We start from the raw sequence: 15,232 nt of genomic DNA, 5'->3' as shown, positions 1-15,232 counted from the left end.
GTTTCAAAGATCCAGTCTTTGTAACACTGGAGAAATGTTTAGGGTGAAGAGAACTGTAGAGATTCCCAGGAACTACTGTTGGGTGTGATCGAGTCTGAAAGAAAGACCCTGAGTAGAAGTTTAAGTGGGCAAGGTGTCAGAAGGTGCATTTAGTGGCAGATGGGGAGTGGTGTGAGGACCTGTGGAAAGAAAGTCCAAAGCTTGTCCTAGTTGCTACATCCTATCTTCAGGGAAGCAAGACCATACTTTGTATCCTCAGAATGAGGTGCTCCCATAGATTTCCTAGAGGGGTGTGTGTGTGTGTGTGCGCGCATGTGTATACATGCACACGTGTACATGTGCACATATTTGTGGGGATGAGTGGCTGATCAAGGATGCCAAAGAATTTGAAGAAATAGATGGTGTCCTTAAAATGTAATAACCCCCATGAGAAGCCTGACATTGGCCAATGCTTTTTTTTTTTTTTTTTTGAGCCACCCTGGACAGGAATTACTGGACAATGGACACTGTACTGGAAAGAGAACAAAAGTCATCCTTAAACCTGAGACTCTCTGAGCTCGCTCTTTCGTATATTATCAGTTTCCATGGCAGACCAACAGTGACACTCATTTTTCCAAATAAAATGGAAGAGATTATTCCTTTGGCTTTAAGTTAGTCTATGTTATCTTCAACTAAGCTGGAGAAGGCTAAAGTTAAAAGGGCTTAGGCAAAGGGCGAGGGTGGGCAAGTCTCATATTTGTCTCCAGCTTGGCCTCTCAGATGTGGATCAGCACATATCTCCATGAAAAATTCAGGAATGCCCATGGCTTCTGCAGAAGAACCAGGTCCCCAAGGTGAACTGGAGACATTAAGTATTCCTTCCTATCCTTGCAAAGACGGGTGTGGTCCACGCAGCCCATCTCGCCATCTCACCTTCCTCCATTCCTGTCCCACACACCCTCAGACCCTGCCTCTCCTGTCCTTAACATTCTGTTCTAGAAACAGTTTCAAAGTCTGAAGTGGTGTATCTGCCTTCAACTTCGAAATCAAGCCTGAGGGTATCCTGTTTGAAGATGTCGCTCCTGGAGTCTGATGGTTTCTTCTTAGGAGACTCAGGGATTGGTAGACTTTATCTGATATGCTTTATGCCATATCCTTTGGAAGAAAAGTAGGGAACCATTTGAGGCATCTGGAATGACAGCATGATAAATGTTAGAAGATAGTAAAAGCCTGTGACTAGTAACAGTTTTGGGCAGCGAAATGCACTTCAGTGAAATCGTTTTACCCAAACCCTGTTAGTTATGATATAACAATTGCAGCGCTGTTTTTCACTAAATATAATGATCAATACTGATGCAGTTTTTAGTTAGATCCAAATAGCATAATTCAGAAGAGAGAAAAGTTAAGGTTATTATGAAAACATGAATATACCCAACCTTTTCTCTCTTGTTAAGAAAATGTAGATTTAAAAGCTTAACTGATAATCCTCAATCTTTTCAATATGTGCAGAGGGAATTAATGGTTCTGTGAAAACCTTAGAGTTTACATTTCTTTCATTTCATATTTACAATTTTCTCATCCATATTGCCTCAATGCAGGGACTGCTGTTTATTTTTATATTTTGCATTTATGGTGTTTTATTTTACAAAACTCAAGTAATGAGAAATAAAATGTAAGTAATGAGAGAATGAGAAGCAAAGGAAAACCCCTCTTTGTATCCTTTTGACATTGTATGGATGAGAATTGGTTAAGTTGTCTCTTACATTCTGCCCAGTATAAATATCCCATCAGCAAAATCATGAGCTTACAGAAAACCAATACCTCACCTGGGAACTTGGCAATTTAAAACTTTGAAAACCTTTTGCTTTTCTTCTTTTTCAATCACATCCTAAATTTTTTGAATTATTTTTTTTCCAAAGAGGTACTGTTTCCTCCTTACATAGAATAATTGGGTTTCCCTCCTGAAATCTTATATTATTGCTTTGAGGGTCGAATGATATATTTTAACCTCCTGCATGATTCAGACTTGGCTGAAGAGATTGATTTTGAATTTTATAAGATAATTGACATTTAAAACTACAAAAGTACACTAGGATACTCTTTTGCAAACTCTTGAACAAATGAAAGTAAAATCAAACGAAAATTGATATGTGAGCTTAAACCAGAAGTCAAAGAATTCTTCAGTTATAAGCAAATCCTTTACTCCATCAAAGATCAGGTTTTAATATGACTTTGCATTACGTAGTTGGTCTCTGTATGGATTTAAATTTCTGTTATTATACTTTTGCTAATTTGCCATGTGATCTACATTTTTCTTCTTAAAGTTTGCAAAAGAAGTTAATGGGGCGTAATATAATTTTAATGTGTTACCTATCTGTTTTATCTTTGTAATTAAAGATGGCAGTATTAATAGACTTCCTATATGCATATGGTTTGTTTAAGTATATTTTTCACAGCAGGTAGCCTTTCAAAAATATTTCAATTTGGAGAATTCCTGTTGAGGTGCAGCAGAAACAAATCCAACTAGTATCCATGAGGATGTGGGTTTGATCCCTGGCTTTGTTCAGTGGGTTAATGATCTGGCATTGCCGAGAAGTGTGGTGTAGGTGGCAGACGCAGCTCGGCTCTGGCATTGATGTGGCTGTGGTGTAGGCCGCCAGCTGTAGCTCCAGTTTGACCCCTAGCCTAGGAACTTCCATATGCTGCAGGTGCAGCCCTAAAAATAAAAAAAAAAGTTTCAGTTTTATATATATATATATATTTTTACATAGATGCATATATATATATATATATATGTATACATATATTAGTGATAACTTCCACTGGTAGATAATATCTTTTGTAGTCAGCCTTCTTAGGGATAACTCACAATTGAGGAAAAAAAAAAAAAAACCTTTGAGCTTGTCTATTCCACTGGATAATTTTGTGAAGAGAACGCATCAGTCAAGCCTTGGTGCTACTCAGGACCATGAGCCTCGGCTGTGTGGAGCCCATTGGCCAGGGTCTGCAGGGTCCTGTGATCTTCAAAGGCTGGTTCCTCAGGTGTCTCCAGGCTTCTTGTGTCGGGGAGGCCCAGGTGAGCCCAAAACATATAGTTTTCTTTTGGGAGAAATGATATAGAAAAAAAGGTTCAGGAAGTTCCATTCTGGGGAAGTAACACTTGGGGCTGAGTTACTATAGAGCCCATAGAACACACCCAGGAAAGTCACTGGGATTGTGTTTGTGGGTCTGCAGACAACTTCGTGCCAGAGGACACATCCTTGTTCTTACCTGAACGTTGTTGCTTAAGTTCAGTTCATCTGCCTAAGAGTCACTTTTGCTTGAAGCTGTCTTCATTTCACTCCTCAAGCTCAGCCACTTCTAGGGCAGAGAAGAGCGGTTCCTAGCATGGTCATTGCTGTGCCACCGAGATTGTCAGGTACTGATTAAATGTCAGGGCCATAGGAGAGAGAGCTCAATGCTTTTTCTGTGAGCACTTTTTACCTTCAACAAACCCGTTAGGAAAAATTCATTTGTCAGAGTCACTTTTAAAAAAAATATGGAATACCATATTTATTTACTAGTTTTTTTTTGTTTTTTTTTTTAAACTTGCTGGAGGCATGTGAAAATTCCTGGACCAGGGGTCGAACCCAGTGCCCCAGCAGCAACCATATTTGTTTAGTTAAAGAGAGGATACCGTTGCTTATCAGGGCTGGTCCTTCTGATCTTTAAGAAGCAAATGGAGAAGTTAAGACACATCTTGCTACCACAAAGGACAGAACTAGAGTAATTAGAGTAATAAATTGGAAGTTATAAAATGACAGGTCCTGATTCAGTCCAAGGAGCTTTTCTAGGAATTGAAGCCATCCATCATGGCGTTAGATTGACTTATTGGCCAGACTTGCCAAAGCCGTCTTTGTGTTCTTGGAAAGTGGTGCGAAGTTCCTAAAACAGCATGACTCCTAAAAACAAAACCCCTTTCTCTTGAGTTGTCTCTGACAGACTTGATATGCAAAAGACTGGAGATGCCTGGGTCCATTTGGAGTTGGCTTGCAAACCTCCCTCACCTGGCATGGGGGTTTGACTCTGCATCCCTGTCAAGATGCATTAGGTGCAGATACATGTGAATCCATTAGCCATTTCCATTGATCAGCTATCCCATCTTGCTTGCTGCCCTCCCCTCTTCCTGTAGACTGGGAGCTGGGGTGTGGCGGAAACAAACACTGCGTTTAGTTGAAAGGTGGTCTTCAGATCCTGGCTTTACTGCTTCTGGTAATCTGCTCTCCTTTTGGGAAGCTTCATTATCTCATCTGGGAAATGAATGCATTGGTTAGCCTTTTTCGTTTTAAGAAGTAGAGACCTTCTCTGTCATGGAGCTTTACTCTAGACATTCATATGGAGATAAGGGAGAAAGCAATCTTCTAATTTTGAAACATCTAGAAAGCAGCATTTCATGAAGCCTGGAACTAACTGGTAGGTTGTGTGGGATCTAAGCCATGTTGTCGGCTCTCAGCTTTAAAACTTTGTGGTTTGCACCTCATTCTGTTGCTCCTGTTGCCACAAACACGCAACTTTTGTCCAGTCTACTTTCTAAATGTTTTCCCCATTTGGATGCTTTCATAAAACGTTTATACTCTCCGTTTACTTAGCAAGTCATCTCACTTAATGAACTCACATGACTTCTCTCAGCTTTACAAGGTTTCCAGTTTTGTTCCTGCAGCTGCCAGATTCCCTGCTATGCCCCCCCCCCCCGCCCCTTATTCAAACTCATGGAGACAAGCAGATGGATCTCACTAGTTACCATACATAGTTCCTGTATGTTCAGAGGTTTTCCTATTAAATTATCCCATAGGTGGATGTAACCTTAACCAACCTTCTTCTCTTGGCTGTAGGATTATGGGGAGGTTGACAAAGGTTGACACAGAAAATGGCCACTCCTGCTCCAAGCACAGCTTGAAACCACTTCCTTTGGCAGAGGTTGAGAAGCCGTGCACCCATGATTTTACTTGTTCAGTACAATGGGCAACTGCAATCTCACCTGTAGAGATGTTAGGAAGATTGAAAGATTTCGTCATCACCATCACCATCGTCACAATCTTATTTTAGTTTCTTTTTTTTTTTTTTTTTTTTTTGTCTTTTTGCTATTTCTTTGGGCCGCTCCCGCGGCATATGGAGGTTCCCAGGCTAGGGGTCGAATCGGAGCTGTAGCCACTAGCCTACGCCAGAGCCACAACAACGCGGGATCCGAGCCGCGTCTGCAACCTACACCACAGCTCACGGCAACGCCGGATGGTTAACCCACTGAGCAAGGGCAGGGACCGAACCCGCAACCTCATGGTTCCTAGTCGGATTCGTTAACCACTGCGCCACGCTGGGAACTCCACAGTCTTATTTTATATTTGCTGTTTAAGTGCTTTCAATATACATTAGCCATTTTTTATTCTTGTGTGTGTGTGTCTTTTTCAGGGCCGCATCTGCGGCATATGGAGGTTCCCAGGCTAGGGATCAAATTGGAGCTGTAGCCACTGGCCTACACTACAGCCACAGCAATGCAGGATCCAAGCCATATCTGCAACCTACACCATAGCTCACGGCAACGCCGGATCCTTAACCCCCTGAGTGAGACCAGGGATTGAACTTGAGTCCTCATGGATACCAGTTAGATCCGTTTCTGCTGAGCCGTGATGAGAACGCCACCTATTTTTTATTCTTATCACAATGTTATGAAGTAGAGTTTGTTATTATCTCATTTTAGAGATAAGGGGACCGAAGGCCAGACAAGCTAAGTATCTTACCCGAGGTCAAACAACCCTAAGGTTGCAAAGCCAAGATCTGAATTGAGGTAGTTGTCAGAGTAGATATACTCTAAGGAGCACTGCCCTGGCCCGTAGTCAGTGTCAAAGATGTGTGCATTACACCTTTGTTTTTTGTCAACTTTTGTCTGCTGAGATTCATCCGACATGTATTCCCCATTGTTACTTCAAAGCCAATAACTCTCTGTGAGCACGAGGACCCACCACTAAGGTGCGATGAAGATTTATCTTTCTGTGGCTGCACCAGGCTGCTAACCCCAGAAGCTCAGAGTCTGTTCAGCTTGGCTCACCCTACCTGCTAAGGTTGGCTTCAGCCACTCTGCCTTACAGCTGGCAGCGGGCTTATTGGCAAAGCAGGGAGGAGGAAAATTGGGGACTTTCAGCTCTAAAATTGTGAAAGTGATGTAACAGTAAACTTAGACTTTTTCATATAGATACTTTCACACTTAGGCAGTAAATTTCAAGAAACTAAAAAAAGCATTTTAAAAGCATTATTGACCTATTATTGATTTAAAAGAATCATTGACTCATTCATTCATTTAGGTATTATTTCATTCAGCAATATCTGTCAGACTTCAAGTACTTTTTTTTTTCAACTACTAAGGAGATAGAAAATTAGTAAGACAAGATTATGCTTTCGAGGAATGCTCCATCATTTTATTATTACTTAACATTTGAGGATGGCCTTTGGCAGAACTGAGTGCCAAGTGATTCCCCATTTCTGTTCCATTCTTCCCATCCTCTTTCCAATTCTGTTCTTCTCTTTCTTGAAGCTCACAGAGGCCTTCAGTTACCCCCCTCCCCCATTTCTCCAGACTGCAAGGAAAATAGCTAAGAGGCCAGATTTTCTCAAGGATACTGGTATCTTTTAGCAACTTGATGTAATATGCTATATCAAGTGAGCAATTTAGCTCACTTGGTAGTCGATGCCAACAATTTACTTTTAAGTACTTATTTCCAAACATCCCCAAAGATCTTTTTGAAAGCAGGAGTCATAATCCCTGTGGGGCTTAAATCAATATTAAGAGCTGGTAATTCATAGCAATAAAGCTATCCCTTCACTCACTGGGTCCCAAGCAATGCCTGGGCTTACTTTTGTGAATAATATCAATTTCTATAGCATGTTGGTGAACTAGATTTTAATTCCCCCATTTTCCAGATGTGAACACTGAGAGAAAGTAAATCACAGACCCAAGGTCACACAGCTGGAGCCAGGATTCAAGACAAGTATATCTGATGTCAGACTTCACTCTGGTATGAACTGCAGCTTGGCAGCTTGAGGGTCAGCTGGCTTCTCCAGTTCTGCAGGCTGTAGAACAAATGTGCTGCTTTTATTTAGCACAGCAGAAACTCTTCTCTTGATGCAAGTTAGGAGGGCACATAGACAACTGGGCAATCTCTTGTAATGGTAGAGTCTTGGAGCCACTTCAGAATGTGAAGAGCTAGATTGGGCAACCACTTCACGCATTGCACAGAAGCCTGGGGTTGGATCTGAGCAAAGGTCTTTGAGAAGCCAAGAAGCCAAGGAGACTCTAGAACCTCCTTGAACCATAGAACCATAGAACCATAGATCTGGTACTTTAGTTCTATGATCAGGCTATGGTAGTTTATTTATTTAATTTTATTTTATTTTAGTTTTGACTTTTCTAGGGCCGCTCCCGTGGCATATGGAGGTTCCCAGGCTAGGGGTCGAATCAGAGCTGTAGCTGCCGGCCTACACCAGGGCCACAGCAACTCGGGATCCAAGCTGTGTCTGCGACCCACACTACAGCTCACGGCAATGCCAGATCCTTAACCCACTGAGCAAGGCCAGGGATCAAACCCTCAATCTCATGGTTCCTAGTTGGATTTGTTAACAACTGTGCCATGACGGGAACTCCAGCCTATGGATAGCAATGGCTTTGCCATCAGAACGACTAAATGAAAGGCTCATTCTATTCCTTGGTTTTCTTGTTACCTTGGAAAAATTCATTTATCTCTTTAAACTCAATTTTCTTATCTGCAAAATGGGAATAATAATAGATTCTACCTCGTAGGGCTGCTTTGGTGATTCAATGAAATGATTCTTATTAAGCACTTCCTACAGTGCCTGGCCCATGGGAAGTGCCTAGTAAATATTACCTAGGTAAACTCTTGAGGTGCCATGCAAGCTGGCTGTAACAGTTTCTGTGCGCAAGGTATTACCCAGGGGCTCACTACCTTAGGGAGCCAAGAAAACAGGTGGGATCATAGCAACCTCTTACAAGAGTCCTAGAGGAGTTTTGCTCAGGGAAAAGACTGAGGCAATTAGGGACATCAGGACAACAGAATGGGCCCATTACAAAGTTGGGATGTGGTCATGTATATCCAGGGCATTGTTAAGTCCCTTCTGTTTCATTGTTTACAGGGTTTCCTAGCAGCTATTCTGTGGTTTAGGGTGACAATCTCAGCTCCAAACTTCCCTGGAAGAACTTCACTAATTTATTTATTTATTTATTTTTCATCAAACCAAATGATGTCATTTTGGGAATTCCTTTTCTGCCCAGACATTCACATATGCGAAGATTGTTATTATATTCACAACAGGGAACAGAAGGCATGTAATGATGGGTGATGTTTGGGATCAGTATTGGTGGAAAAACTCAGAGATTCTTATTCCTAAAGCTGTTATCTTTCTTCTAGATTGTGCTGTCTTGCCTTGCCTTCTGCCCATCCCTAAAGCTGTGGGATTCTCTCACAGACCTGAGGTTTGCCCTTAAATATGACCTCAAAACCCATAGCCATGGGCCTTGGTTGGGGAGAGACTAGATTTAGGTACAGTAGGTAGATACAGCCAGCTGTACCAACAAGAGAACGCTCAATGCATGGATAATGGCAGGAAGTTAGGCCAAGGCTCTGTAAAGGGCCACACAGCAAAAATGTTTTCAGCTCTGCAGGCCAGTTAAGCTCTGCTGCAACTACCCAGTCCTTGCTATTACAGTGCCAAAGCAGCCATACACAGTGTATAAGTGAATGGCTGTGGCTCTATTCCAATAAAACTTTATTTGTAAAAACCGGCAGTGGGCCTCATTTGGCCCAGAGGTCATGGTTAACTGACCCTGATCTAGTACATTCTCCTCATTTTGTCTAGAGAGCCCGGACAGAGACTAGATGCTAACAACTTGATAGAAGTGATAGGTTTCTATTTGTAGGGTAAAGATAATAGTTTGCTTATGTTTGTCAGATTCCCACAGATTGATTATAATTGTTACTTAAGGTAGTCATTGATGAAGATTGTTCTTGCTACAACTCAAGGCATATGCTGTTTACAAATTCACATGAAATGCCTACACATCAGCTTCTCCTGAGTAGTGATGGGTTTAGTGAAGACCAATGTTGATGAAAACAAAGACATGCTTAGACTTGACTGAAAAAAATACACACAGGATACCGTATAGCAAACATGCTATCTCTTCTTCCTGTGGCTCCTGCTTGGTTTCAACTTTGCGGTGCACAGTAGACCTTTGTGAAATGCCTGGGCATGTTAGAATATTCCCTTAAAGCAAAACACCTACTGTAAATGTACATGCAGGCAGGGAGGTAGAGTTGTGCTTCCAGACGCATCACAGTAAAGTTGGTTTGTGTGTGGCTGTTAGGGAAGGACTCTTCGAGTAGGTGGTGGCTCTCTGCCTTGCTGAGGAGGCTGAGGACAGACAAAGCATTTTAACACCTTGGCTCATAAAATCAGTTGAGACTCTCTCAAGTATCTGCTTATGTGCATTAAAGTCTGAGATGGTCTGAGAGTTTAGGGTTAGTAGATGCAAACTATTGCATTTGGAGTGATAAGTAATGAGATCCTGCTGTATAGCACAGGAAACTATATCCAATCACTCATGATAGAACATGGTGTGTGTGTGTGTGTGTGTGTGTGTATGTGTATGTGTGTGTATATATATAGTGAGTTACTTTGCTGGATAGCAGAAATTGACAGAACACTGTAAATCAACTATAATAAAAAAATTGAAAAAAAATTGTGTCAGAGGCTAATGTTAGTGACCCTTCACAGCATTGTGTAGGGGTCCTTACGGTCTATCTGGTGAGATCAGGAGCCTCTTGATACTGCCCTGCTATTTATGGTTTTCATGATACCTCTGAGCTGCTGCTGATATCCATGAATAGCAATAGAGATGAGTCAAGGAGCCTTCTAACTTGGGATGAATCATATGCTCAGTTTATTGATACGTTGGACTGTTGCTGACAACAGTGGGTGCTTCATGGAGCAGTATCTGGGTCCTTCTGGGCTCTGGTTCCCAATCCCAAAGTTTACTTAAGGTGAAACTTAAGGTGAGTTCTGCTTCTTCAATGCCATGAAGAAGACTGGGCTGTGAGAATCCCTATGGGAGATCTGACACCAAATGTTTATTAAAAGATTCAACCTGGAGTTCCTACTATGGTACATGGGAGCACTAGGACACAAGTTTGATCCCTGCACTGGCATAGTGGGTTAAGGACCCAGCGTTGCTGCAGCTGTGGCTTAGGTTGCAGCTGTAGCTTAGGTTGCAACTATGGCTCGGATTAGATTCCTGGCCTGGGAACTCCGTATGCTGTGGCATGGCCAAGAAGGAAAAAAAAAAAGATTCAGCCTTCATCTCCTCCCTTCTTATATCCTGTCTGAGGAAAAAGATGTAAGACTTCGGGACTAAGACTAAATATAGAACTACCATATGATCCAGGAATCCCACTACTAGGCATATATCCAGACAAAGAATTCATTGAACAAGATACATGCACCCTTATGTTCATTGCACCACTATTCACAATAGCCAAGACATGGAAACAACCTATATGTCCAGTGACAGATGAATGGATTCAGAAGATGTGGTACATATACACAATGGAATATTACTCAGTCATAAAAAAGAACAAAATAATGCTGTTTGTAGCAACATGGATGAAACTAGAGACTCTCCTACTATGTGAAATAAGTCAGAAGGAGAAAGAAAAATACTGTATGATATCACTTATATCCTGAATCTAATGTACAGCACAATGAACCTATCTACAGAAAAGAAACAAACTCATGGACTTGGAGAACAGACTTGTGGTTGCCAAGAGGGAGGGGGAGGGAGGGGGAGGGAGGGGGAGGGACTGGGAGGGACTGGGAGTTTGGGGTTAGTAGATGCAAACTATTGCATTTGGAGTGGATAAGCAATGAGATTCTGCTGTTTAGTCCAAGGAACTATATCTTATCACTTGTGATGGAACATGATGGAGAATAGTGTGAAAAAAAGATTGTGTACGTATGTATGACTGGGTTACTTTGCTGTGCAGCAGAAATTGACATCATTGTAAATCAACTATAATTTAAAAAATTTAGGAGTTCCGGTCGTGGCGCAGTGGTTAACAAATCCGACTAGGAACCATGAGGTTGCAGGTTCGGTCCCTGCCCTTGCTCAGTGGGTTACCGATCTGGCATTGCGGTGAGCTGTGGTGTAGGTCGCAGATGCGGCTCGGATCCTGTGTTGCTGTGGCTCTAGCGTAGGCTGGTGGCTACAGCTCCAATTCGACCCCTAGCTTGGGAACCTCCATATGCTGCGCAGGAGGCCCAAGAAATAGCAAAAAGACAAAAAAAAAAAAAAAAAAAAAAAAAAAAAAAAAGATTCAAAAAAAATTTTAGGAGTTCCCTCCGTGGCTCAGTGGTTAACCAATCCGACTAGGAACCATGAGGTTGTGGGTTCGATCCCTGGCCTTGCTCAGTGGGTTAAGGATCTGGCGTTGCTGTGAGCTGTGGTGTAGGTTGCAGATGCAGCTTGGATCCTGTGTTGCTGTGGCTCTGGTGTAGGTCAGTGGCTATAGCTCCAGTTAGACCCCTAGCCTGGGAACCTCCATATCCTGCGGAAGCAGCTCTAGAAGAGGCAAAAAGACAAAAAAAAAATTTTAAAAAAGACATAAGCATTTTGGATTTATGAGTCAACATGTCAAAATTTGGCATTTATGGACCTTAGAAACATTATTAAGGAGTAAGTTGCCCTACAGAACCCAACTCAGAAGCAGTGGTGTGCATCCCAGCAACGGTGTTAAAGCATCTCTCTCTTATTCTGCCTTTAGTCCCTAAATTTCATGTACCATATACATCTGGTCACCATCCTCAGGCTTTCCACTGGCTGTGTCAGTCCCCAGCTGCACCTGCTTCAGGGCTCTGCTGACCAGAGCCTCTAGCGTCCCCAGGGTACCAATGCCTCCCCTGGACTCCACCGCAGATGGGGTGGATCATCACCAGCGTGTCCCAGCCAGGGCGCTACTCAGAGCTCCCGTAGCAGAGTGGTGCAGGCCGAGGGCCCAGCTGTGCTCATCCAGACTGCATTTCCTTCTTCTCCAACAGTGACTGAAGCTCAGCCGAGAAGGCAAGTGAGCAGCCTCATGTTGGGTAAGACCACCAGATTAGAAGTCGGGAGGCATCCATGAGAGTCCAGTTCCCCACAAAAGTCTGTGAAATCTCAGGCAACTCCTTCTCCTTCTTGAACCTCAATTTTATTATCTATAAACGAATGTTTTCAAAACTTAGGCATTCAGGGTTTTTTTGCCAAATTTTTATGCAATCTGTGTTAGTGTTTTCTGAATATTTTTATTTAAACTGTCTTTTTCAGTTTGAATTCATTTTAGCCTCATGTTAGGCAAAGATGCCAACAAAATTATGGTTTTGAAGTGATAGTTAATTATTTCAGCCTAGGTTAGGAGAAGAATATTTTATAAAACAAATAAAATAAAAACGTCTCACACTTGTACCAGCCATCGGCATGCCATCCACCAGGAGCTCTAGATGGGCTCTGGGTGCCCTGGCTCGGGAGTCCCAGCCTAGAGGACCTTCATATTGCGTCCAGCTCTCTCAGCCTAGGATGTGAAGGTGAAGGACCCATGGAACACCACCGATCCCTGCTTAAAACAGACCTCGGAGTAATATATGAAGGAACTTTATTCCACCCTCTGCAGCAGTTCAGCTTTTTTTTTTTTTTTTTTTTTTCCCATTTGTGAGCATGAGGTGATGGTTGTGGGGGGGATGCTGGCCTTCTGTGCCCGTAGGTTGGGTTGATGGAAGCAGTTCTGCCCTGGGAGGGAGCCGTCACTTCTCATGGCGCTATTCCATCGAAAGGAGTGTGTCAGCCCCTTCCTGTGGCCCACGGGGGCCTCTCTGCAGACACCCTAGGATTTTGCTGTATTTTGCTCAGCAACCCTTGTGACCAACCAGCTCTGCTCCTCACAGTCCCCAGGGAGTCTCCCCAGATGTGCCCCCATCTCTGCTGGCAGGAAGTGCTCCAGGATGGTGTGGCTCTCAGACCACATGAGGGATCAGAGCTTAGGAAGGGCCTGTAGCCTCCAGCTTGGGGGACCTGGTAAGGGGCAACATCCCACAGAGACTGTGGAGCCACCTCTGGATGCCTTCGGATGCTTAAGAGGATATTTATCCTTCTACCTAAAATCACTTCGGTGAAGCCAGATGCAGACTGATTCCTGGCAAGCACAGAAGAGCCAGGAGGGGTTATATTTCTGACTCACTTGCCCCATGTGCTCTGTTCTCAGGATGGCAGTTCTGTCTTAGGAGGGAAAGTTTGCTTTAGAAGGAAAATTCCTGGCAGGATGGTGGACTGTGCCTTGTGGACTAGCAGTGCAGCAACTTACAGGACTTCCCTTCCAGGGGGCCCTGCCAGGTCTCAGCACAGCCTCTGCACTGGGGCAAGACAAGGCAGCGCCTGATTGCCTCAGGGATGCCAGGTCCTCTCCGAGGCACTGGCCATTCAGCTGTCTTCTCTTCCCTGCTTCCCTCTTCTACCTACTTTTTGTGAGTTCCTCTGCCTCTTTGATCAAACTCGGATCTGATGTTCCTTGTCACCTGGTTTTAATGAAAGAAGAAAGTTAGGGTGGGACATGAGCCATGGGACTCTTTCTGTGTGATACCGTGAGCACGTTCAAAGGGCTGATTCTACATCCAGACATTTTTCACCAGCATTTGTGCCAAATGCTGTCGTGCAGGGCCCTAGGGTTGCAGAGAACGAACAGTCCAAAGGAGAAAGACAGTTATGTCACTTGAGAATTGTCCACACAAGTAGTGCATCTCATTATTTGGAAACAGAAAGACCTCACATCTACCTCTTCATTCTTATTGCTCAGGATCCCTCTTTCTGCACCCTCCTGTTCAATGTCCCTGTGCCTGCCATGCCCATGGCTCTGTCTCCTTGTGTCCTCCACTTCCCTGCATGTGCATGCGTTCAGATCCTACCTGTGTCCGACCTCACACATCTCTACCTGGCCACCTTCCCTGATCTCTCAACCAGAGACCATGTCCTCCTCTTGGTTTCTTGTTGCTGGGCCAACAGGAAAGATTTCTCTGAGCCTCTCCCATGGCCGGTCTCTATTTCTATCCAGAGCGTTAGTGTGTTGATGAGTCTTTTCTTCTTTACCAGGCTCCTAAATGGCACGATCTGGTCTGAGTCTGATTCATCTTTATATTTCTTACAGCTACCAACACAACGCTTCACACAAGAAACATCCCCAGTTGGTGTTTGTGGAATGAATATTATTTGTTTATGTCATGTTTTTCCCCTTGGTCCTTGCATCTGTCTTTATCTCCAGCCCTGGCTTCTCTTCTTCAAGCTTATGACTTACAGATCTGTCTGGATGTCCCACGAGCATTCTGAACAACATGGAGCCAGTGAAACACACTGTCTGTCTCCCCCACCATCCTCTCCGCCTCTTGTGTTCTCTACCTCGCTCGGTGCAAGGACCACCAGCAGGGTCACCCAGGCTAGGTCCCCTCTCCCCCGTCTCCCTCCTCATTCAGTCCAGCACCAAGCTCTGCCGAGTTGATTTTCCAAAAGTCTCTTGAGCCCTTCTTCCTTTCCTCCCCATCACCACTGCTGAGACAGGTCCCCCGTGCTCTTGCACCTGACTGCGGCAAGGGCTTTCCACCTGCCCATGCTGCCTTCTGACTCAGTCCCCCACCTCTCACTGCTGCCAGGGTGTTCCTAGTGAATTCCAGCTTCGATAATGTCACCTTCCCCATGAAAAACCTTGAGAGGTTCCCTCCATTCTGAAGGATAAATTCCAAGGTATTGAACCTGTCATGACCTGGCCCTCCTCTCCTGTCGCTCCTGGGTGTCCACTCTGTTCCAGCCACACTGACCAGCTCAGTCCTCTCTCCTGGACCTCCCTTGCTGTTTAATGCATCTATGATTTCACTACTGCTGTTCTTTTGGTATAAAATGTCTTTCGTTTCCACTGAGTGAGGTCACTTCCAACGACTCTCTTTAAAATCTGCCCCATGGCTGCCCCTAGGAGCTCCCTGAGCCCCTCCCTCTAGGGTGGGTTGGGCAGTGCTGGCCCTGCCTGCCTGCCGGTGTCATCCCTTATGCCCTTGCCTGCCCCGGTCCCCCTCCTTGCAGGAGAGTGTCTGCCCTGCATATGATCTCCTATCCAGGAGGGGTCATGCATCCCAGGAGCCCGCGGGG

The 15,232-nt window shown here is 44.0% G+C and overlaps 1 protein-coding gene and 1 long non-coding RNA gene across 9 annotated transcripts in view; both read left to right on the top strand.

The window, feature by feature from the left end:
• The window catches only part of ASTN1 (astrotactin 1), a 319,448-nt gene that overhangs the window by 109,606 nt on the left and 194,610 nt on the right, over positions 1-15,232 (top strand). The window lies entirely within an intron of this gene.
• On the top strand, positions 4,154-8,803 carry LOC146400147 (uncharacterized). Its single transcript, XR_014816316.1, has 2 exons — positions 4,154-5,063; positions 7,585-8,803. It is a non-coding gene; the product is annotated as an uncharacterized LOC146400147 (long non-coding RNA).

The sequence above is a fragment of the Sus scrofa genome, chromosome 9, assembly GCF_054392235.1.
Source record: "Sus scrofa isolate SSC_HxYL_T2T_F1_AM1 chromosome 9, Sscrofa_HxYL_maternal_Yorkshire_Landrace_v2.0, whole genome shotgun sequence".
Taxonomy (NCBI): domain Eukaryota; kingdom Metazoa; phylum Chordata; class Mammalia; order Artiodactyla; family Suidae; genus Sus; species Sus scrofa.
The sequence above is the reverse complement of the archived record's forward strand: the minus strand, read 5'-3'. Positions and strand labels throughout refer to the sequence as shown.